This window comes from Schistocerca nitens, chromosome 2 (genome assembly GCF_023898315.1).
Source record: "Schistocerca nitens isolate TAMUIC-IGC-003100 chromosome 2, iqSchNite1.1, whole genome shotgun sequence".
Lineage (NCBI taxonomy): Eukaryota > Metazoa > Arthropoda > Insecta > Orthoptera > Acrididae > Schistocerca > Schistocerca nitens.
In genome coordinates, this window is record NC_064615.1 from 189,564,694 (window position 1) to 189,589,995 (window position 25,302).

A 25,302-nucleotide genomic window follows, 5' to 3' on the forward strand; every position below is an offset into this window, starting at 1 on the left:
ATACACATTGTCTTATAATATTAGCGTAGATAACTGTAATACCTTCAGTCTTCATACAAACAGTATTCAGAAAACCAATTGTGTCAATACACTCGTCACAATTGCCTACTGAAGTTTAATCATATACAAGGTTATCATCTTCGCGGTCACGCTGCGAAGTTACATCACTGTGCTGTCGATTCAGCGTGCAGGTTTTTAAGTATGTATAGTGTGTTACAGACACGTATGACAGGGGCTACTGTAATGTGGATTCAGCGAGTATTTTTTGTTGTTGTGTGTGTGCTGTGTGTACTGCAGACGCGTATGGCAGCTCTTACTCCAAATCTTTTACTTTCTACGCACTTAGTGATCGTTCAGATCGCTAAAGTGAATCTTGAAGTTCATTTCTAGAAACTGTAGAGGCCGTCATTGTTCTTTGGCAAATTAATATCTCGAAAAAAATACTGAAGTAGTTGAAAATTTCTTTGAACTTAATTTCCAAAAATAAGACATTTTCAAATGTCATGCACCACACGACGGCGCGGAATTAGCCGAGCGGTCTAAGGCGCTGCAGTCACGGACTGTGCGGCTGGTCCCGGCGGAGGTTCGAGTCCTCCCTCGGGCACGGGTGTGTGTGTTTGTCCTTAGGATAATTTAGGTGAAGTAGTGTGTAAGCTTAGGGACTGATGACCTTAGCAGTTAAGTCCCGTAAGATTTCACACACATTTGAACATTTTCACCACACGTTCATCGTGTTGGCATACTGTCCATATATGTCCATTTTCCTGTTAGTTAAGAAGCTTTGCAAAGTGTTAGTACTAAGAATTTATCTCTCGGCACTAAAACTATTATAAACTCAGATCTTTTCACTTCTGCTGGTTCCATGGTTTTATCAGCATTTTCGGTTACGTCGAGTTCAGAAGCATCAGACAAGAGAGAATATCAAGATACTGAAAGCTTCAAATCTGTAGGGCTTATGTTAGGTTTTTTACCTGAGCTAGTTTTAATAGAGTTAGGACTATTGTGATGTTTCAGTGTTTTCTAATACACGAAACTAAAAAAAAAAAAACTGCATACTTGGAGCTCTTTCAATTCTCTGTTAAATAGTTCCTTATACAGTATGAAAATATTAGAGCGAAGTAAAGTACCTGTCTTTGTTTACAAATCTTAACCACGAATATACACAATGAATCTACGTCCTACATAGAAACAGCGATATTGTTGACTTATTTACTGCAATGTTTGTATTCTGCAAACAAAATAAACATGGCATCTGGTAATGTCACTGAAACTTCATGGCAGATTAAAATTCTGTGGCGGACCGAGCCTCGAACTCCGAACCTTTGCCTTTCGCGGGCAAGTGCTCTACCAAATCAGCTACCCAAGTACGACTCACGCCCCGTCCTCACAGCTTTGCTTCCGCCAGTACCTCGTGTTCTACTTTCCAAACTTCACAGAAGCTCTCCTGCGAAGCTTGCAGAACTAGCACTCCTGGAAGAAAGGATATTGTGGAAACATGGCTTAGCCACAGCCCGGGGGATGTTTCTAGAATGAGATTTTCACACTGCAGCGGATTGTGCGCTGATATGAAACATCCTGGAAGATTAAAACTATGTGCTGGACCGAGACTCGAACTCGGGACCTTTGCCTTCCGCGGGCAAGTGCTCTACCAACTGAGCTACCCAAGCACGACTCACGCCCCATCCGGCACACAGTTTTAAACTGCCAGGAAGTTTCATATCAGCGCATACTCCGCTGCAGAGTGAAAAGCTCATTCTGGAATGTTACTGAAGAAAGATCATTGATATACTCAAGAAAAAGTAAGGCCACTAAGATGAAACCTTGCGGGACACTACATGTTATTGGTTCCCAGGTGGATGCTGCCTGATGACTTAATACACGTGTTTTCCTTATTGACACCCTTTGTTTTCTGTCAGAGATATAGCATTTGAACCATTTTGCAGCCAGTCCATGAAGGTAAAATGAGAGACAATCGAATCCACACGGAGGCTTGTCAGACTGGAACAGGAAATGGGGGAAAGTACAGTGGTCCACAAATCACCCTCCGCCATACAACGCAGTGTGGCTTGCGAAGTATAGATGTAGGCGTAGAAGTCTGACACCTACTATAGGCTTACGTGGTCGTTCCATTTCAACGTGCAACCGAGTCTTGGGTAATGTTCGTCCGTCTTCGAGAGTTATCGTACTGGATTAAGGTAAGAGGTAGGATTCAAAGAAGGATTGCGCACTTCGACACGGCATGTTTACTCAGTGATTCTTGACAATTATCTGTCGGTCTGACGCCTATATCATCTTGGACTAACGTAAGAGATAAGAGATGAGTCAATGAAGAGTTGTACGTTTCGCCATGGGAAAGCGTCAGAGGTACTAAACGAACTCTAATGGGAGGCCCTGCAAGAAAGGTACTGTCCAACGTGGGGAGCCTTACTTTCAAAATTTGGAGAGCTCGCGTCCCAAAGCGAGTCAAATATATTACTTAGTACAACTTATGTTTCGTGCAATGAGAGTCCAAGGAGCTAAAGTAGACAAAATATGACAATTTCCCAAAGTGTACCGACTACACACTTTCCCACCGCAGACCGCAAGTAAATGGAACTGGAAAGGGGAAATCGTTCTTGTACATCAAGCAACTTCCGTCACCCACATTACGGAAAAATTTTAAAAAATGCTTCATACGTTTATATGGGTTCTCTTTCCTGAAATTGATGCAGCGTATTCCCTTAAATAACCACTAATTATTTTTTTAAATTCTGTAATAATTATTATTTTTGTTCATTTCTTTTTCGTTCGTGAAATAAAGAAACTAATAAATAATGGTACAGTATTTAACAACGGCGGATACCCCTTTGAATAGACAATTTCTAAATTAATTGTTTATTAATAACTAGACCCATAGCCCTTAGTGTAACAAGAAAATAACCTAAAATATGCACCAAACAAATTTCCGAATTTTCGAGTCAGTATCTCTCTATTAATGGCGAATGAACACAAGAAGAAAGTCCACAGTAAAGAATGTTGACTGTATAACGTTCGTGTTACTAGGATGTCATGGAGTTCGGCGCCGCAACGGAAAACTGAAAAGACAGACGCACGTAAGAAATTCTTATTACACGACGTTCTCGAACAGATGATAATTTTCGGAAACAGTCTGTAGCTGATCAGCATATATGTTTCTCACACGGAGCAGTACGCGTTATAAAAATATAATAAATACTCTGTTAGTTCGTTCACAGTATCCGTTTGGTTTATGTAGTAACATTGTTAGTAGTGACCCAAATCACAAATTAGGAAGTTTGCCCATGTCTGCCACAAAATGTGTTAAAAGCTTCTAGTAATCGGCCAACACGTTCGTCACTGCAGAAGAAACTACATGTGAAAGACTGAAAACAGAAAGATAACATACATTTCACAGACTGATATTCTAAGCGCAATTCTTGTTAATCATATTCTGTCAAAAATAAATAAATAAACGGAAGTGAGAACACTATTACTACAGCACACTATCCTTGTCATACTAACCGTAAACAGCAATAAATACAGAAACGAATAAAAAAGACAGGCCTCATCATTAAATTAAAACATTGCCCAGTGAAGCCTACTGCATATTTTGGAAAGCAATTGTATTAAATTTTATTGGTGTATATCGTAGACCAGATCTTTCCAAACTTTTTCCCATGGCGACATCCTTCTCATACATAAAGTTTCATTAATATCAGCAAAAGAGATTCTATTGTAACAAATTGTGTGCTGAAGAAATATTCACTTTTATATTTCATTTCTAAGAACAAACATCAAACACCTTTTCACAGATGTAAAACGTTTCAGTACTGTTATGAAATCAAGGACTCAAGTGGGCTGGACGAGCATTACAAATCTGTCTTAAACTAACTCGGATTTAGGACAAATTCATACGCGTTTTCTCATACTAGTTGCTCATAGTTCCACCTACGTTTCAGTACTGTTATGAAATCAAGGACTCAAGTGGGCTGGACGAGCATTACAAATCTGTCTTAAACTAACTCGGATATAGGACAAATTCATACGCGTTTTCTCATACTAGTTGCTCATAGTTCCACCTTTAATTGTTTTTGCGTTAGTCATAAACGAAAATGCATTTTCATATGAATGTGTTGTAGAAAACGACAGAAAAGCAATCAATGCTCTTTTACTCAGATGAAGGCAGTCTTGGTGAACAGAACTCCAGAAACTGGAAAAGTCTGATTCTTTGTACTCAAGTTTTAAAGTGCGATTATTGTTCAGGTCTCCCAGAGAATTCTCATCAACAAGTTGGGGTTCACAGGTACTGGAAAGCGCGAAAGGATTTCTTATCCATTGCCACTGTTTTATATCCATTTATTACTTCGAAAATGTCCTTGCTTTGTGTACTGAAGTGAATTTCCTTGCAACAGAAATACTTCTCAGCCACGTTTAGTTCACCAACGAAACGAATAAAAGAAAATATCTGAGCTAGGCCAGTTACATCGGTAGATTCATTGAGATGTATTGCAAACATTAATGTTCATTGTTTTCAGACATATCCTGAATACCTCTGTATTATCACCCAAGGGATTTTATTTCACATCACGTTCATACTCAGGGCCAAACGTTGTTTTCATTATAACGCAGAAAGCTGGAATGATGACTTCCTCTGCACTACATGAGGTTGCAACAACCCTAGCCGCAAGACAACTAGCTCGTTAAGCTTTATCAGAGGTCTTCAGTTTCTTAGTGAATAAGGAATCCTACTGATTCTTCTATTTAGAATTTCTCTGAAATAGTCAAAACACTGTCCTTGTAAAAGTCTCTGTTTTGTTAAAATATGGCGCAGCAATTTGTCCAGTACACCTGAAAGTTTTTCTCCACATATCACACACTCCGGCATTGGACGTCACTCATCTCCACACCAAGTGAACCCTATTTTCAAATATTCGTCGTTGTTCAGCCTCAATGTTATGTTCTTGCTACTGTTCGATGGTGCAGAACAGAGTTTTGAGACACTCCGTTTGTTGTTCTGTATCTGCTCAATTACAGACACATTGCTTGACTGTTTCTCTGCACCTGATGTTTCGTAAACTACCAAAGATTTCTTTCTGACAATATATTTACCCATTTCTTTTGTTGTTGTGGTCTTCAGTAGGAAGACTGGTTTGATGCAGCGCTCCAGGAATGAATATGAAAGTTTAAGTACTTTCAAATAAAAAAATCTGCCACTTATATCTTCAGCCAAGTAATATCTTTCATGTAACAGAATCTTCCGTCGGTTCTTGGTAGAACAACATTATAATAAATGAAAAGCACCAGTTTGCTTTTGTTCTACATAGATGGCCTTGTGAGCCGAAAACCGGTTAACAATAAAAGTAATATTGTAGAACATAAGCAAACTGGTGCTTTTCATTTATTATAATGTTGTTCTACCAAGAACCGACGGAAGATTCTGTTAACATGAAAGATATGTCTGAAGATGGCCTTGAAAGCCGAAAACCTGTTAAAAATAAAAGTAATATTGCAGAACAAAAGCAAACTGGTGCTTTTCATTTATTAAGATCTTTCACATAAATGATCTTCCGTTTCCACCTGAACTTTGGGAATTGTTTCAGCAGCTTTCTCCAGACATTAGAAATGAACGGATGTTTTAGTCACAAGGACTTTCCGAATCAGACTCTGTTATGAAAACTGAAAAAGCTTTTCGTACCCTTTTGTATGATATGTTCAGCGCTTTTAATTGGTGAACAACATCTACAGAAAAATCCGTATCTGACAATCAGTGTGAGACACCAAGTTGTGGGAAAGGGTTTATTTTTTCTTGAAGTAATTGTTTGGTTAGACCAGATAATCTGAACTCTGCATACTGTCAGCTATCTCACTAAGCAGTACCAAGTTGCTCCAGGAAGCTTTTCATTGCATATTTCTTCTATGAAGAATTGGGTGCGTTTTGGTCTTTAAGTAGAAGTATTTGATAATTTTTAGAAGTAAAAAAAAGCTCATAGCATTAGCTGATGCCTCCATGAAAGCGTATGTAGTAAGAAATAAGATAATATATATCTTCGGTACGCATTTCGTCGAATGCCCGACAACATAACGCGAGATGACGTGTATGTCACGGAGAAAGTAATTCCAGTTATCACATCTACTTCACGAGTCAAACAGCAGAAAATGTTCTCATTCGAGCGACGCCCTTTTCTTAGATTCAATCGTCGGCTTGTATAATATTCTTTTTACTCTTAACACACTTTAAAAAATCATATAAGCATGTCGTGGTAGAGCGACATCATCTCTCGCCATCAGAGATTCTGATGACAGGATCTTTGCAAGACACCGAAATATCGTGCTGTTTCGACATTTTCCTCCGATGAGTTACTCGGGAATCCACTTTTGAGAATCACGCAGGCTACAGATGTAGGCTGCGTTCTTCGACCTTCAGACTTCGATGTTTCTATCTTTGAACACCGTAATCTCTGACGGGTCAGAGTACCAGCGAGTGAGAAGAAGTTTCAGCATGATGTGCTCAGCAAGAAATATGTGTTACATAACGTCCATTGTCCCAACCGGAAGAAACTGCAATGATTCAATGGTCTCAGTTAACATAAACAACCTAGTACCAGGCTGCTTAGAGCATCCTTCAAAGATGGCAGTGAAGCTAACAAATTCAGAATCAAATGTTTTCGAAATAATCTGGAAGGTACACATCATAAAGATGTTTACAAGGAACTAGGTTACAATCGTAAATTTCACGTATTTCTTAATGAATTTATAGCACTATTTGTAATTACCTTCTTGAAAAATAACTAAAGATTACACAAAGAAAGGTATAACACCAGAAATAATTCAAGTGGTTACAAAATCTTGCAGAGCAAACAGAAGTTGAAATTTCTAATAAATGTGCAGAACAAATATTTTTGTTGAAACCTACAATATTTGTTCTAATATTCTATGAAAATTTTCTAAAATACAAAAGATTTCGTGTAAAGTCAGAAATTAACAGTTCAGACAACATATAGGGTACAATAAAAACAGGTATAAAGCTGCCGGCCATAGTAAAAGTTTCCTTTAGTATAAAGTAGAACAGGGGTGTCATAAATGTTCAAAAGCAGCGAGTACGTTCAAAAATTATTTCTTAAACTTAGCAGACAAAAGAGAATGAAACAATTCACTTGAAGAATCAAATCAGTATACTGAATAAATTGTTTCCGAAGTATTTAATCATTAGCCATTTAATGATGACTCATTCTAGCATTATGGAAATTATGTTTCGTAATGAAATAAAAAGTTGATGATATCTCCACTACTAAAGAGTTTTGTCATATAATAAATTATTTTTCATTCAAATATGTGTCATATTTCCTAGACAGATTACGATAAGCCCATGTAAACAATTACTTGTAAGATTGATTACTGATATCATTAACTAAAATATTTGGGAAAATACTGTCCTGTAGGTTATAATAACTTCATACTTCATAAACAGAATGCATATCTCAATTGAGAATGCCATCTTCATATAGCAAGGATAAAATAACTGAATATGTCTGTTTCTATGTTTTTTTAAACACATAATACTGTGTTCATCCTGAATTGTTATAATAATCAACAGTGTATTGAATTAATGATTTATCATATATCTGGTTCATAATATATTTAAAGCCATTAATGTAGAAAAATATTCCGCATAATGCAACTAATAGAAGCAGAAAGAAGTTTCATTAAGTGGAGGGGTTTGTTGGGGGGAATGAGAGTAATTAATTGAGATCTAAAATATTAATATTAGGTACATATGTTGCTTATATACATCATTGATCTGCCAATTAAAGTAAAATAAGTCACAGATGATGACGATTAGTGGTTTACAGTGCTAAATAGCGAGGTCACCAGCGCCCAACAAAATGTACTAGCTCTATTTGAGGATGACTCAAAAGTCACATTCAGTTGCAACAGAAACAGGAAAAATGAAATTGTGCACAATTTTTTGAACAAATTATAAATGCATTTTCTCTAAAAGTTTTTCAAATAATTATAAACCTCTAATACAAACAAAGCAATAAGTTAACTTAAGATCTCTGTTTTCATTAACTGAATTAGAATATAACAGGATTTTGCGAACAAGCACCCATTGTGAAAAATTACGCTATGAGAATGAGGTGTATTACTCATCTGATATGAGCCCCTTTAAAGAGTTAATAATTTGAATTACTGCTACAATATAAAATACTTACCTAATAAAACATGCGGCAGTCACTCTACCAGGGTGAAAAAGGTTATAATAATTATTATAATATTAACCAGAAAAAGACATCATTATCCATCTTTAACACTGACTATAGCAGAAAAGAAGGAGAATTAGACTGTGAAAGATAAATGTTGGTAATCTTCATAATTACGTAATAATCCTAAAAGACTGTCAGATTCCTTTCAGAAACAAATAGAAATTATTTTCTCTCCACAGTCCTCACATACCATAAACTAATGCTATTTGGAAACTCATTCCATTTATTGTTAAGCTAATAAGATACACAGTTGCTTAAAAAATGTGTTTTCGCTATTTTATGTAATCAGTTTTAAATGAACAACATTTATTCATAAATGAAAGTGAATTCTGTCAATAGCCTTGAAACTGGACTGTTCCACATAATTATGACATTCTATGTGAAAGAAACTGTACAACTTGTAAGTAAGTTACCACCGTACCTATGGACGTTTGTTCTGGTGCCGCCAAAAATGGGAAACGAATATGCTTTTTAAACATTAATTTTCACAAGTAGACCCTGGAAGTATTCCTACGGTAACTAGGCTATCACGAAACATTTTAAAGTTTATTATGGTGTCGCCGAAGCACGAAAATAAATATACCTTTTAAACCTTAATATTTATGAGTAGGTCCTGGAAATACGTCTGCTGCACGACAGGATAGTTGTTGTTGTTGTGGTCTTCAGTCCTGAGACAGGTTTGATGCAGCTCTCCATGCTACTCTATCCTGTGCAAGCTTCTTCATCTCCCAGTACATACTGCAACCTACATCCTTCTGAATCTGCTTATTGTATTCATCTCTTGGTCTCCCTCTACGATTTTTACCCTCCACGCTGCCCTCCAATACTAAATTGGTGATCCCTTGATGCCTCAGAATATGTCCTACCAACCGATCCCTTCTTCTAGTCAGGTTGTGCCACAACTTCTCTTCTCCCCAATCCTATTCAATACGTCCTCATTAGTTATGTGTTCTACCCATCTAATCTTCAGCATTCTTCTGTAGCACCACATTTCGAAAGCTTCTATTCTCTTCTTGTCTAAACTATTTTTAGTCCACGTTTCACTTCCATACATGGCTACACTCCATACAAATACTTTCAGAAACGACTTCCTGACACTTAAATCTATACTCGATGTTAACAAATTTCTCTTCTTCAGAAACGCTTTCCTTCCCATTGCCAGTCTACTTCGACCATCATCAGTTATTTTGCTCCCCAAATAGCAAAACTACTTTACTACTTTAAGTGTCTCATTTCCTAATCTAATTCCCTCAGCATCACCCGACTTTATTCGACTACATTCCATTATCCTCGTTTTGCTTTTGTTGATATTCATCTTATATCCTCCTTTCAAGACACTATCCATTCCGTTCAACTGCTCTTCCAAGTCCTTTGCTGTCTCTGACAGAATTACAATGTCATCGGCGAACCTCAAAGTTTTTAATTCTTCTCCATGGATTTTAATACCTACTCCGAATTTTTGTTTCCTTCACTGCTTGCTCAATATACAGATTGAATAACATCGGGGAGAGGCTACAACCCTGTCTCACTGCCTTCCCAACCACTGCTTCCCTTTCATGTCCCTCGACTCTTATAACTGCCATCTGGTTTCTGTACAAATTGTAAATAGCCTTTCGCTCCCTATATTTTACCCCTGCCACCTTCAGAATTTGAAAGAGAGTATTCCGGTCAACATTGTCAAACGCTTGCCTCACGTGTTCCAATATTTCCAGGCATAGTATCGAAATGAATATGTCAAAACGTCACTGCATCTCTTGCAATGGAGCTCCTGCTTACGTACCGATAGGAAGCAAGGTCGGATTACCACACTGTGTGGTTACTCCGTTCTTGCTGCAATAATCACTACGCTCACATATCTGTCCCAAACGTAGCATTCCTACATCAGCTTCATGTGACCCTTGCGTCATAAATTATTGCGAGTATCACTTCAAGCAACAGTTATATACGTCAAGTGTTGCAAGAAGTGAAGGATGCAACAGCGTCTCGTTGTTACTGGGAAGCTACACATTTTCTGACTTCCAAAAATAATATTCAGTTCTTTAAATTATCGTAACTCAGCCTTTTCTTCCCCAGTACACTACTAACAAACTGAAAAGCGTCAAATCTGAACACCTTGCACCACTTTCTGCTGTTTTAAGGTCGCTTTTTCTTTATTTTTAGCACCTTGGCAGGAACAGAAATTTGTTTCAATCACCCGAGTCAAAAATGCTTCCTACTATAGATACTACCTATTTAATCTTTTTATGAGAGTATTCATTATTACGATTTATGTAAACTCTGTGTGGGCGTTGTCATGTGGAGTTCGCTTGCAATTTTGCACTTCGCGCGAGCAAAGCGAGAGCCGAGGAATGGAGAGAATTCCTTAACAATCGCTCCCAACAGCACTCGTGCAAAGTGACAAGCTATGTATCTGTTTTCTAAATTAATAGTGCTAGTAGTGACTAAATTAAAACTAATTTATTTCTATAGACCTCTAGACCAAGTACTCAATCGATGGCAATTGTTGACAATTTATATAAGGATTTTTTATTTAGTTTTTACCCTCATGTGGCAATGATTTATTAATTCATTGGCACGTGAGAGTAGAAAATGAATAAAAAAATCTCAAGGAAGATACACATTTCTAATTTCTAACAGTAAAGTAAGGCATCATTTCTTGAAAGTATTGTAACAAAATTAATAGAATGAAAGCCGCAGCACCGCAAAAAGCTCTCATAATACTATAACAATCATCATGTTTTCATTCATTTTTTGCGTCCATTCCCTCCTCCAATTTTTCTCTGTTTTCGGATTTTTTGCAATCCTTGTTTTAACATTATATGTATGGACTACTGTGTTTTCTGGAATCTATGTTTGGACATTTACGAGGCTGCTGTAAAAAGACTTGAGACTATGGAACTATGGATTTGGAGAAGAATGCTGAAGGTCTCATTGTAGTGGGACGCGAAATTGAAGCGTCACCCATCCACCAGTGTCAGCCCAGTTTGCAGGTGAATATAAGTTAATTTAGTGTTTTTTGTTTATGTATTTTTGTAATGGTTGTGAATTATCTAAAGTTTTGTACTTATTTTTTATGTTTCATGTACGGAGAGGGCGGCGCAACGAACGGAGACAGCATCTTCACTGCCGGGACCAGAGAGAAAATTGCTGGCCACTATACGTCGCGGGTCGACAGCCAAAGAGCAATAGAAGATCCTGAAACCGAGTTGTTGCGTCGTGCTTCTAAAAATTGAAAATTAAGAATTTGTAATGTTTGTACAACAATGACGTCATAGAAAGTTTAATCATGTTGTAAATGTTCAGTTCTGTCTTGTCAAGGCTCAGGTTCACGTCTATATGTAGGAAGATAATAAACTAGTGGATGCTACTAAAGTTTAAATACGTGTTCCGAGAATTTATTTATGAAGAATTATGTTACGTAATTTATTTGACAAGATTATTATTCTTTGACAACGTTCATCGCGAGTTTGATTCTTGAAAGTTTATTCAATGTGGTTCTAATATTTATTAAATCAGATCACCTGCATTAATATAATTTCTGAGAAGAAACAAACGACATCTAAACTGGAAAAGTTTACGCAAACCAATTGGACTGAGTGACGTAATTCTGCGCATACGACTCAAATGACGATGTTTTAATTACAGTTTCGTTCAAGAACCATTCAGAGACAATTTAAAAAAGAATTTAAATAATTTTGAAGTGTGTTGTAACTGACGTAGGTGACGAAGTTTGCACATGGTCATATGACAAAAGAAAATCATTTATACAAAATTTACGTCGTTACACTACATCATGGGAGTCCACTTTAGCGGTCAACAAATTCTGTCAGGAGCAAACTATAAGGAGAGGTGCTGACTACCAACAAACGCAGAGAGATTCCGTGCCTTGGGCATGTGCAGCGAATGAAAAATGTAATCTGATTTTGAAAGACAAACTACTTGTTCGTCGAGAAACATGTAACAGAACTTTATACGTGAAAAGTATGTAAGTCTTGATGCATTTTCTTTTTGTTTTTCCAAATTCCCTTACATGGGGACTTGGAACTTTCAAGATCTTCTTGTAGAGCCAGTAATCATAACCGTAAAGTTTCTTCGTGTTCTGCCGTTATTTCCAGTTAGTTACGTCCCATTTACACGTTGAAAGAGTGTGTAAGGTTTGGTGGTTCGTCGTATAGTGACAGATTGCTGCATTAATTCGACGCATCGGGGCTCATTTCGAAGAGGGACTCATCATTGAAGACAATTCTACTCCATTCCGTGAAATTACTGGACGAAGACGTGTCTGAAGACGCATAAAATACGAAAAAAGCTCAAATACCAAGCTGATTGTCATGGAGTGCCGGCCGGAGTGGCCGAGCGGTTATGGCGCTATAGTCTGGCACCGCGCGACCGCTACGGTCGCAGGTTCGAATCCTGCCTCGGGCATGGATGTGTGTGATGTCCTTAGGTTAGTTAGGTTTAAGTAGTTCTAAGTTCTAGGGGACTGATGACCTCAGAAGTTAAGTCCCATAGTGCTCAGAGCCCTTTTTTTTGTCATGGAGCAATGGTATGGGGTGCCTTTTTTTTAATTACATTAGGACCTCTTTGTTTCTCATCCGCGGCACTCTTACAGCACAGCGGTACGTCGACGATATTCTATGCCCCGTTTTGTCTTCCTTCATGGCAAGCCATCCTGGGCTTACATTTCATCAAGATGACGCCCACCCGACATAGCGAGAGTTTCTACTGCTTGTCTTCGTGATTGCCAAACACCACCTTGGCAAGCAAGATAGCCGGATCTATCCGCAATTGAGAACGTTTCGAGCATTAGGAGCAAGGCCCTCGAAGCAGCTCAGGATTTTGACGAGCTAACGCGCCTGTTGGACATACTTTGGCGCAGTGTGCTTCAGGATTATATACAACAAGTCTATCAGTCAATGTCAAGCTGAATGATTGTTTGCATAATGGACAGAGCTGGACCAACGCGCTATTGACGTGCTCCGTTGTGAATCTCTTTCTCTTCAATAAATCAGACAACTTTTACGAAATTGTAATCATTTGTTTGGTTTACATGTACATCACTTCTGCCAATTTGCTTACCATTCACATAATTTCTTCATGGAGCCTCATCCCTTTTGTCTTAGAGTCCTTATTGAAGGACAGAACCATATCTTTCGTGGATATAACTATCTTTAATTTCTTGTTTCATCTAGAGGTGCAGGTCAGTTGCTCCTCTTGCGACTTTAGTTTTTTTCGTAGCCATCTTACCAATGAATCATTTAAAAAGAACTTTGCATAAGGATTGCTTATTAAACACATGCACACCAAAAATACTCATGTGGTAAGACACAGATTCGCAGAAAATTCAAGACGGCTGAAATCAGTGTCGTCACAATAAAATTGTGTCGCACGCATTAAGTGTCGTAACACTTGCAACCTGCGTTCTGTTTCAAGCTGCTCTCGAATGTGAGTGCCACACACTGCCCCCTGCAGATGAGACAGTTTCTTTTAACATAGTAGCTCGTGATAGCAATGTTACAGCGTCAAACGAGCTATACCTCATAATGAGGACATTACACTGAAATGAATTAATATTATATGTATCGTTCATTTGCGCTCAGGATCGAATTCTGTGTAAGTCAGCACATTTTTATATAAATGGGAATCTCTCAATGAGTGACGTTTGTGTCTAGTTGTAGTTTAGATCGCTATTGCAAGAACACTGAACATCTCTTGCTATAACAGTTCATGAAAAAAATAAAAAAATAAAAATACATTACACATACACACAGGCATTTAGATATTGTACTTATAGGTTTACTTTGACAAGATTGTGACAGGTCCGCAGCTCGTGGTCTTGCGGTAGCTTTCTCGCTTCACGCGCACGGGGTCCCGGGTTCGATTCCCGTCGGGGTCAGGGATTTTCCCTGCCTCGAGATGACTGGGTGTTGTTGTGTTGTCCTCATCATCATCATTCATCCCCATTACGGTCGGAGGAACGCAATGGAAAACCACCTCCACTAGGACCTTGCCGTGCAGATCTCTCGCATCGTCCCCTACGCTCCTCGGAGTATGGGACATCATCATCATCATCATCATCATCAAGGTTGTGACAGATGGTTGGCGGTAGCCTTATGGAAGGAACAGTCCTGGCATTTTCCTGAAGTAATTTAGGGGGAAAACGGAGAAATCAGGGTTACCAGATAGAGACTAAAGCCTCCATCCTCTCGAACACAACATCAGCTTCTCTAAAACAGCGATTTCTTCATTTTATCTCTACCGTACGGGAGGCACTCAGTAACTAACGCGACACATTTTTCTGAATGCAGGTTGGTTTTATTCCGGATTCGGACACACTATATAATTCCCCAGTCTTTTGGCTGCAAAGTCATATTTTTCAACATAATCTCTGTTCTGTGTGACGGCCTTACACCACCTTACTGAGAGGGCCTGTATACCCGCTTGGTACCACTCTACTGTTCGACGTCAGAGTCGACATCTTGTTCCATCAACAACCTCTCGATCGTCCACATACTGCTTCTCGCGCAGTGCATCCTTCGTTGGGGCAAACAGATGGAAGTAGGAAGGTGCGAGATCCGGGCTGTCCGTTGCATGAGAAAGGACACACCTTTCGGTACCCCAGCTGGTGTGTCAGCACTACTGTCAAAGACGTGAAATTGACAACGAGGTGTTTGACTGCGATCCTTCGATCATTTTGGATGAGAGCGTCCGCACGTTCCGAATCGTAGGAGTCACAACAGCTCGTGCGTCACACGGGAGATCGGACAGATTTGGCCTTTGTTCACTGCCAGGCATCCGTAGACATTCTGCAAGCGCCTGCGGTGCTCTGATTTTCCGCCAAAAGAAACTCAGTGACAGCTCTCTGCTTGGAACGCATCTCCGTTACAGACGCCATTTTGAAGGCTAGATATAGTGCCGCCGCCCATCAGCATTTCATGAAACTATAGCGGCTGATGCGGGTTCATACCACGATGTCCCAAAACAAATTTCTTATTATTTCAGCCGAAGCTGGCCGAGAAAAGCAAATGTTGTATTACTTACTGAACGCCCGTCGTACATTGCTGTTTTGTTGAACATTCTTGCAAATAAGCCAAAGCTTAGCTGTTCACTGATTTCTCAATACTGAACTTACACTCACAAGGGAACCTCCTCATCGCACCCCCGTCAGATTTTGTTATAAGTTGGCACAGTGGATAGGCCTTGAAAAACTAAACACAGATCAATCAAGAAAACCGGAAGAAGTTGTGCGGAACTATAAAAAAAAAATAAGCAAAGTATACAAAGTGAGTAGCCCTTGTGCGACATAGGCAACATGAAGGAATGCGTGAGCGCAGGAGCTGAATGGTCCGGTCAGAGGGCTGCTTGCTCTCTGTAATAAAAAAAAAAAAAAAACTGAGTCAAAGAATCAACGATCAACTTGAACGGATGTCTTGTGACGTCCGCCCAGACCAAAACTAACGAACATATCGAAGAAAATGAGCAAAAAAAAAAAAAAAAGGTCCCATGGTCAGCGTGAGCAGCTGCGGGACGAGAGGTCCTTGGTTCAAATCTTCCCTCGAGTGAAAAATTTATTTTCTTTATTTTCGCAAAGTTATGATCTGTCCGTTCGTTCATTGACGTCTCTCTTCACTGTAATAAGTTCAGTGTCTGTGTTTTGCGACCGTACCGCAAAACGGTGCGATTAGTAGACGAAAGGACGTGCCTCTTCAATGGGAACCGAAAACATTTGATCGCAAGGTCATAGGTCAACCGATTCCTCCACAGGAAAACACGTCTGATATATTCTATACGACACTGGTGACAGATAATAATTGTCTGAAAATAAAAAATTAAAACTCTTCACTCAAGGGAAGACCTGAACCCAGGACCCCTCGATCCACAGCTGCTCACGCTAACCACGGGACCACAGCGTTCCTGATTTCGCGTTCTCCTTGATGTTGCCTATCTTGGACATGGACTACTTACTTTGTATATTTTGCTTATTTTTTTCATAGTTCTATACAACTTCTTCCTGTTTTCTCGATAGATCTGTGTTCTGTTTTTCAAGGCCTATCCACTGTGCCAACTTATAACTAAATCTGACGGGGGTGCGATAGGGAGGTTCCCTTGTCAGCACAAAAGAAGAAACATTAACGTCAAAACAGCTTTCTCTACATGGGATAAAGTTGTACAGCTGTACCTAAAGATATTAAACAGATTACCAAAACCAACTTATTAAAAAAGGTAATATAATATCTTTAAGCACTATATTGTATACGGTGTGAAGAATTACTTAGATAACACAGAGTAAGGGTTTGGAAAATAATACGAGTGAAACATCTCTCATCTCGCAATACTCTTTCGAATTGCAATGTACTTTTCCTCTCGAAAACTTAATACTAAAGCTCTGCAATGAATAGTACTAAGATCTTTTCCTCTTTCCGAGTTCAGCATCTCAATAATTACGAAGAGATGGCGATTCAATTTTTCAGGCAAGCAAGTCGGAAGCTGTGGTACCCAAAATGGGCACCAAACATCGTCGCCAAGGCCCTGATGTCAGCAGGTAGCATCTAGTGGTATATTATGAAGTAATGCGTGTGTAGTGTGTGCTGTGGCCGGTGAACGCAAATCATGATTGTAAGATACTAACTAAATCGGACTGACATGTGAATGGTTGTGATGGAAATTTTAAAAAAAGGTTCAGAATAAAATTACTGTAATAGAAATTGAATAGAATGTTATTATTTTGCTTATTAATTTAATTTCTGGAACATAAATCTAGAATCAGCTATCATGAAGTAACGTTTTGTTATTAATGTACTATATTCAAATTTCTTAGAATGTCGCGCTGTTCGGGAAACTACACTACTGGTCATTAAAATTGATACACCAAGAAGAAATGCAGATGATAAACGGATATTCATTGGACAAATATACTATACTAGAACTGACATGTGATTACATTTTCACGCAATTTGGGTGCATAGATCCTGAGAAATCAGTACCCAGAACAACCACCTCTGGCCGTAATAAAAGCCTTGATACACCTGTACATTGAGTCAAACAGAGCTTGGATGGCGTGTACAGGTACAGCTGCCCATGCAGCTTCAACACGATACCTCAGTTCATCAAGAGTAGTGACTGGCGCATTGTGACGAGCCAGTTGCTCGGCCACCATTGACCAGACGTTTTCAATTGGTGAGGGATCTGGAGGGCAGCAGTCTAACATTTTCTGTATCCAGAAAGGCCCGTACAGGACCTGCAACATGTAGTCGTGCATTATCCTGCTGAAATGCAGGGTTCTCAGGGATAGAACGAAGGGTAGAGCCACGGGTCGTAACACATCTGAAATGTAACGTCACTGTTCGAAGTGCCGTCAAAGCGAACAAGAGGTGACCGAGACGAGTAACCAATGGCACCCCATACCATCACGCCGGGTGATACGCTAGTATGGCGATGACGAATATGCCGGCCGATGGGGCCGTGCGGTTCTAGGCGCTGCAGTCTGGAACCGCGAGACCGCTACGGTCGCAGGTTCGAATCCTGCCTCGAGCATGGATGTGTGTGATGTCCTTAGGTTAGTTAGGTTTAACTAGTTCTAAGTTCTAGGGGACTAATGACCTCAGAAGTTGAGTCCCATAGTGCTAAGAGCCATTTGAACGATTTTTTTTTCGATGACGAATATACACTTCCAATGTGCGTTCAGCGCGATGTGGCCAACACGGACGCGACCATCATGATGCTGTAAACAGAACCTGGATTCATCCGAAAAAATGACTTTTTGCCATTCGTGCACCCAGGTTCGTCGTTGAGTACACCATCGCAGGTGCTCCTGTCTGTGATGCAGCGTCAAGGGTAACCGCAGCCATGGTCTCCGAGCTGATAGTCCATGCTGCTGCAAACGTCGTCGAACTGTTCGTGCAGATGATTGTTGTCTTGCAGACGTCCCCATCTGCTGACTCAGGGATCGAGACGTGGCTGCACGATCCGTTACAGCCATGCGGATAAGATGCCTGTAACCTCTACTGCTAGTGATACGAGGCCGTTGGGATCCAGCACGGCGTTCCGTATTACCCTCCTGAACCCACCGATTCCATATTCTGCTAAGAGTCATTGGATCTCATCCAACGTGAGCAGCAATGTCGCGATACGATACACCGCAATCGCGATAGGCTACAATCCGACCTTTATCAAAGTCAGAAACCTGATGGTACGCATTTCTCCTCCTTACACGAGGCATCACAAAAACGTTTCACCAGGCAACACCGGTCAACTGCTGTTTGTGTATGAGAAATCGGTTGGAAACTTTCCTCATGTCAGCACGTTGTAGGTGTCGCCACCGGCGTCAACCTTGTGTGAATGCCCTGAAAAGCTAATCATTTGCATATCACAGCATCTTCTTCCTGTCGGTTAAATTTCGCCTCTGTAGCACGTCAGCCGGCTGCGGTGGTCTTGCGGTTAAGGCGCTCAGTCCGGAACAGCGCGACTGCTACGGTCGCAGGTTCGAATCCTGCCTCGGGCATGGATGTCTGTGATGTCCTTAGGTTAGTTAGGTTTAAGTAGTTCTAAGTTCTAGGGGACTGATGACCACAGATTTTAAGTCCCATAGTGCTCAGAGCCATTTGGTTTGTAGCACGACATCTTCGTGGTGTAGCTTGCTGAATCGAAATATCCGTATTTTGACCTCCTGCTCTGACGAAGATAGGTCAGTTGTTTCAGAATATGGATTTTACAGCCAAGTGGTGCAGTGCTTTGATATCAACATCGCTCTCTGAGCTTATGGCAGCTGCCTCCATAAAAGCTATTGTCTGACTGAATAAATTTTGGGTATGACTGTCAATAAATGATAGAAATGTCAGAAATAATTTATATTAATGTTAAATTTATATTCAATTTTGTATTGTCCCATTACAAGTGACAGGTTAAATAAATTTTTCCCCAGCGGATTAAATTCACGCGCCGTTTTCTGGGCCTTGTTGACATCACAAGATAACGTGTGTAAAGGTGCAAGTATGAAGGTCAGATAAGCGGGAAGAGGTGGGTGAGCGACAACACAGTGTTATCTGGAGGCGCCAGGCGCCGCACGGAAACAAAGTGCCTCCTAGCAGCCTGGCTGATAAGGCGGTGCGCAGCTGGTGGTCCGCTGGGTCAAGGTCACCAGGGCCACCTCCTGGGGCCTACGTGCTCTGCGCCTGCGCGGAGTGTGCCACAGCGAAAGTTACTGCCGTCGAAGTGTACCTCCTACATTTCCGTTGTTGTTATCTTCCGTCCGAAAACTGGTTTGATGCAGCTCGCCGCGCTGGTCTATCCTGAGCAAGTGTCTTCTTCTCTGTAGCCTACATCCATTTGACCCCCTTAACTGTTTTCATTTCTCGGTCTCCCTCTACAGTTTTTAACCCTGCCACTGCACCCCATTACTATTCGTTGATGCCTCAAGTTGTGTCCTGTCAACGTCTTTTCTTTCAGTGAAATTATGTGAGAAATTTATTTTTCCTCCAATTAGATTCAGTAACTTTTCGTTAGGTATTATCACAGTCTAACATAACAGTCGCGACACTCACTGCTGTAAAAGTTGTTACCGTTTTGAGAGATGGAGCGACACTAGCGCTCCAAGCGACGACTAAGGTGAACGTCAGACTCGTCGTAAGCATAATGTTTGTTTTGCATCCATTTCCTACGTAATTTACGAAATATTTGAGTTATTTTCTTGCCTCCAAGTGTTTGTGTAGTATCAGAAGGCATATACGTTTCTAAAAATGATTCTAAAATAAGCGCAAGTATGGACAAAAACCACGAATCGAGTGGCAAGCTACAACACATTCGTGAAGAAACACGTGTGACGTTGGATAGAATTGCAGCTTACCATATTGATATCAAAAGAATATAAACACACAGATTCACACGTAAGCACAGACATGTACCTCTACATGCAAAAGCGATCGACAGCTCATTTATCGTTCTATAGGCCTACTGTGTTTGTCATTGTCACCTGTTGCCACAAGTACGACCTTTGTCTTTATATTATTCTAAGTGGGACACGCAAATGTCAAATAGTAGGAGAAATATGTTCAAAACATTATAATGAGCTGATTTCAATACATTTCACGCAAAACGAAATATTTGAATAATTTTCAAATAATCTGTCAGTGAACAAGGTGCTATCAAAATGATGTCATCACACGCAAGGAAAATTGAGTGACTAACAACAGAAGTGAATGAAATACATACCAAACATTGCGCTTTTGTAAGACACGGATAACTGCACTTAATATAACCACTTCATCGTCGAGGCATATCTGTGTTGAAGATTCACACGAATCTGGCACTGATACATGGAGAGTTGAAATTGCTGCTTCCGTGTCATAGGACTGTTTTACAGCTTTAGATGGATAGTCGAATCTTTGTGGCAGTTTCCTCTTCGTCGTCAGCTGAGGTGGCTTATTTGGGATGTCAAACAGTGCGGGTACTGCATACCACACGAGTTTATTATTGTCTGCGTCCATGAACTGGTTTTATTCGAAATGTAGCGAACAAAACCTAATATTATTATACAGATAAACTGGCTCTTTTTTTATAAGGTCTTCTCGTCTGCTATTAACTAGCCATTTTCTGCTCCTAAAACGAAACATTAATCATTAATACACGTGTAGTTTACAAGTGAATCCTGACGATACAGTTTAGTAATATGATAGTATATACCTCTCAGGATCCTCAGGAAACCTAAAAAAAGAGAGCTGTGGTGTCTTCTTCCTGTTGTTGCTGCAATTTATTGCGCTACAAACGCTCCCGCTTGTAAAAACCATTGTAGAAAACGAAATAAACAAACAATATTCGCTTTCACGATCGCACAGAACTCACAGTTTAAGTTACTGACCGCTTGGGGCGCTGCTGGCCCGGTAAGCAACAAAATCGAGGTGAAGTGTCGCGACTGTTTGTTAGACTGTGGTATTATTAGGATAGTGCATAACTTCGTAGTGTTTTCGTTTTGCATGATGGTATTCCTGTTGCTACGGGTTTTACTATGGATTTTGATTATAGATTGCATCTATTATTTGTCGTCAGCTGTCGCTATTTCAGTTTACATATTGTCATTTTGTCATTTGGAGGTAAGGTGTGGATGCCCACCCGGTTAGCCGTGCGGTCTAACGCGCTGCTTTCTGGGCGGAAACGCGTGCCGGTCCCCGGCACGAATCCACCCAGTGGATTAGTTCAAATGGTTCAAATGGCTCTGAGCACTATGGGACTTAACAGCTGAGGCCATCAGTCCCCTGGAACTTAGAACTACTTAAACCTAACTAACCTAAGGACGTCACACACATCCATGCCCGAGGAAGGGTTCGAAACTACGACCGTAGCGGTCGCGCGGTTCCACACTGAAGCGCCTAGAACCGCTCGCCCACACCGGCCGGCCGGTATATTAGTGTCGAGGTCTGGTGTGCCGGTCAGTCTGTGGATGGTTTTTAAGGCGGTTTTCCATATACTTCGGCGAATGCGGGCTGATTCCCCTTATTCCGCCTCAGTTACACTATGTCGCCGATTGCTGCGCAAACACTGTCTCCAAGTACGAGTGCACCATAATTACTCTACCACGCAAACATTTGCGGTTACACTCGTCTGGTGCGAGACGTTCCCGGCGGGGAGAGGGGGGGGGGAGGTCAACTGGGGGCCAAACCGCACAATAAACCTATAACCCTGGGTTCGGTGTGGGGCGGCGGTGGGGTGGGGTGGGTGGACTGCTGTAGCCTGTTATGGGTTTTTGTGAACCACTGAGGGCTACGGCGGGGGCGACGCCTCTCCGTCGTTTCTAGGTCGCCAGTGAAATACAGTACAATACAAGGTGTGGACGCTAGAAAATGGAGCGCCGACATTTCCTACCTATTCTTCTGTTTGAGTTCAATAGAGGGGTGATGGCAGCGGAGGCAGCCAGAAACTTTTGCGCCTTATGTGGGGATAATGCCACTGGACAGACCACGATAAGAAAATGGTTTTCTCGATTGTAAGGTGGAACGTTTTGATTCAGTGACTCTCAAAGTTCAGAAAGACCTTCGGGGTTTGATGAATATCGTTTAAACGCACTAATCGTCAACGATAGACGTCAGTGTACCCGAAAACTGGCAGATGTGATGAACTGTGATCACTCCACCATCGTGCGACATTTGCAAGCAATGGGGAAGGTTCAAAAATCGGATATATGGGTACGACATGCTTTAAGGCGTAATCACAAAAATCAGCAGGTGGCCATACGTGCATCCCTGATTGCTCGTCATCAACTGCCTCGTCAATAACATCGATCATTCCTGTCCCGTATCGATACTGCTGACGAGAAATGGTGTCTTTATGCTAACATAAGGAAAAGAAAGGACTGGTTGAGGACAAGCAAAGCAGCAACTCCCCGGACAAAAACCTGCGCACATCTACAAAAGATAATGTGTTCCATTTGGTGGAACGGCAACGGTGTGTTTTACTAGTAATTGCTTCCCCGAGGTGTACCAATAACCGCTGACATTTTGTTTGTCAACAACTGAGTCGTCTTGCAGATGCAGTGCAAGAACAACGACCAGGAAGACTGCTTGAAGTGATGCAACTCCACAATAGCGGCCGTCGGAGTTGGGTTGGGAAATCATTCCACACCCACCTTATGCATGTAATCTTCCGCTCTCAGATTTTCATCTTTTCCACTTTCTGTAGAACAATCCTCAAGGAACTTCCATTCCTGATGGAAATGCGCTGCGAACGTGAGTCCGCCGGCCGCGGTGACCGAGCGGTTCTAAGCGCTGCAGTTCTGAACCGCGTGACTGCTACGGTCGCAGGTTCGAATCCTGCCTCGGGCATGGATGCGTGTGATGTCCTTAGGTTAGTTAGGTTTAAGTAGTTCTAAGTTCTATGGGACTGATGACCTCAGATGTTAAGTCCCATAGTGCTCAGAGCCATTTGAATTTTTTTTTTTTTTTTTTTTTCGAACGTGGGTCCATGAGGTCTTCGCCTCAAACCACGTGATTTCTCCAGTCGTGTAATCGAAAAGTTACCCCTGCGTAGCCAGACTTTTCTATAAAGTGAGAGAGAACGTATTATTGATGAATGAAGTCTCTGATACACCAACTTAATAAAATCACTCACCTTCCAACATTCTTCTGTAGCATTTTAATTCAAAACTATCTATTCTCTTTTTGTTTGAGCAGCTTATCGTTCAGTGTTGGCTGCTGTACAAGGATACACTCCAGACAGATGCCTACAGAAAAGGTTTCCTAACACTTAAATTTATATTAGGTGTTAATGAACTGCTCTGTGTCAGAGGTGCTTCTCTTGCTGTTATCAGTCTGAATTTCATAACCTCTCAACTTCGGCCATCATAACTTATTTTGCTGAAAACGAATAGCAACATTCACCTACTGATTTCAGTGTCTCATTCCCTAATGAAATTCCTTCAGCGGTATCTGGTTTAGTTCGTCTACATCCATTCCTTTTTTTTACTTTTGTTAAGAAAATTCCTTTCAAAGATGCTATCGATTCCGTTCAACTGGTCTTCCAAGTCCTTTGCCGCTTCTGACAGAATTACGACATTGGCCAACTTCAAAGTTTGTACGTCTTCTCCCTGAACTTTAATTCCCTTAGGTTCTCCTTGGTCTACTTAACTGTTTGCTCAATTTACGGACTGCATAACACTGGAGATAGGCTAAAACCCCGTTTCACTCCCTTCTCAGTTACTGCATCCCTTTCATCTCCTGCGACTCTAATAACTGCCGTCTGGTTTCTGCACGTGTTGTAAATAGCCATTCGCTCCCTGTATTCTATCCCTAGCATCTTCGGAATTTCAAAGAATGTAGCCAATCAAAATTTTTCTCACAATCTACAAATGCTATACACGTATGTCTGACTTTCTTCGATCTATCTTTTAAGATAAGTCGCACAGTCAGTTTAGCTCGAATGTTCCTACATCTCCGGAATCCAGACTGATCTTTCCTGAGGTCGATTTATACAAGTCTTTCCACTGCCTTGTAAATAAGTCGTGTTAGTATTTTGTAACGAGGACAAAAAGGAAATGAGCGTATGACATCGTTGGCCGGGAGGCCTCGTCTGGAGAAGTTCGACCGCCAAGTGCAAGTCTTATTTCAGTCGGCGCCACATTGGGCGACTTGCGCGCCGGTGATAAGGATGAAGTGATGATGAGGACAAGACAACACCCAGTCCCCGAGCAGGAAACCTCCAACCCGGTCAGGAAACGAACCCGAGCCCGCTTGCATGGGAGGCGAGCACGTTACCACCCAGCTAAGCAGGCGGACCTTTAACCGTGCCTTACCAGGCCGATAGTTCGGTAATATTCACACCTGTCAGCACCTGATTTCTTTGGAATTTGAATTATCACATTTTTATTGAAGACAGAGCATTTCACCTGTCTCGTAGGGCTACGTTGTGCACACCAAGTGCAATATTTTTGTCATAGCTGATTCTCCCAAAAAGTATTAGTAATTCTGGCGAAATGTCACCTACTCCACGGGCCTTGTTACGATTTGATTCTTTCGGTGCTCTGTCAAATAGTGCCCATAATATCATATGTTCCATTTCATCTTCTTATACGTCCTCTTCTCTTTCTATAATATTGCCTTCAAGTTCATTTCCCTTGTTTAGTCCCTCTATATATTTTACATTTTCAGCTTTCCCTTCTTTGCTTAGTACTGGTTTTCCATCTGAGCTCTTGATATTCGTACAGACATATGAATTAAGTCACTTATTTTTCCTGTAGGCGATATCTGTCTTTTCCCTAGTGATAAATGTAGTACTGTATAAATAAGTGTAGAGTAAACGTAGATGAAATAGATGAAGACGTTCCACGTTAAGTAATGGAGATTGGGAATACCGTGAATATACACTTTATTAATAGAGAACACGTGTACATCAAGTGTGTCAGAAGAGACTATGGGTCGTTCCCCACTTGTCCGGCTTCCGTGTAGACAGGGTTGTCGGGAGGAACAGTGTACGAGACTTCACACCTACCGGAGCCGACTAAACGGTGCTCGGCTGCCGTACTGGTGCTGTGGGAAGGTGGCATACCCTGTTGTCACAG

At 40.9% G+C, this 25,302-nt stretch overlaps 1 non-coding gene across 1 annotated transcript; it reads right to left on the minus strand.

The window, feature by feature from the left end:
• Positions 1–1,593: 1,593 nt before the first annotated feature.
• Trnap-cgg (transfer RNA proline (anticodon CGG)) lies at positions 1,594–1,668 on the minus strand. Its single transcript has one exon. It is a non-coding gene; the product is annotated as a tRNA-Pro (tRNA).
• Between the last annotated feature and the right edge of the window lie 23,634 nt (positions 1,669–25,302).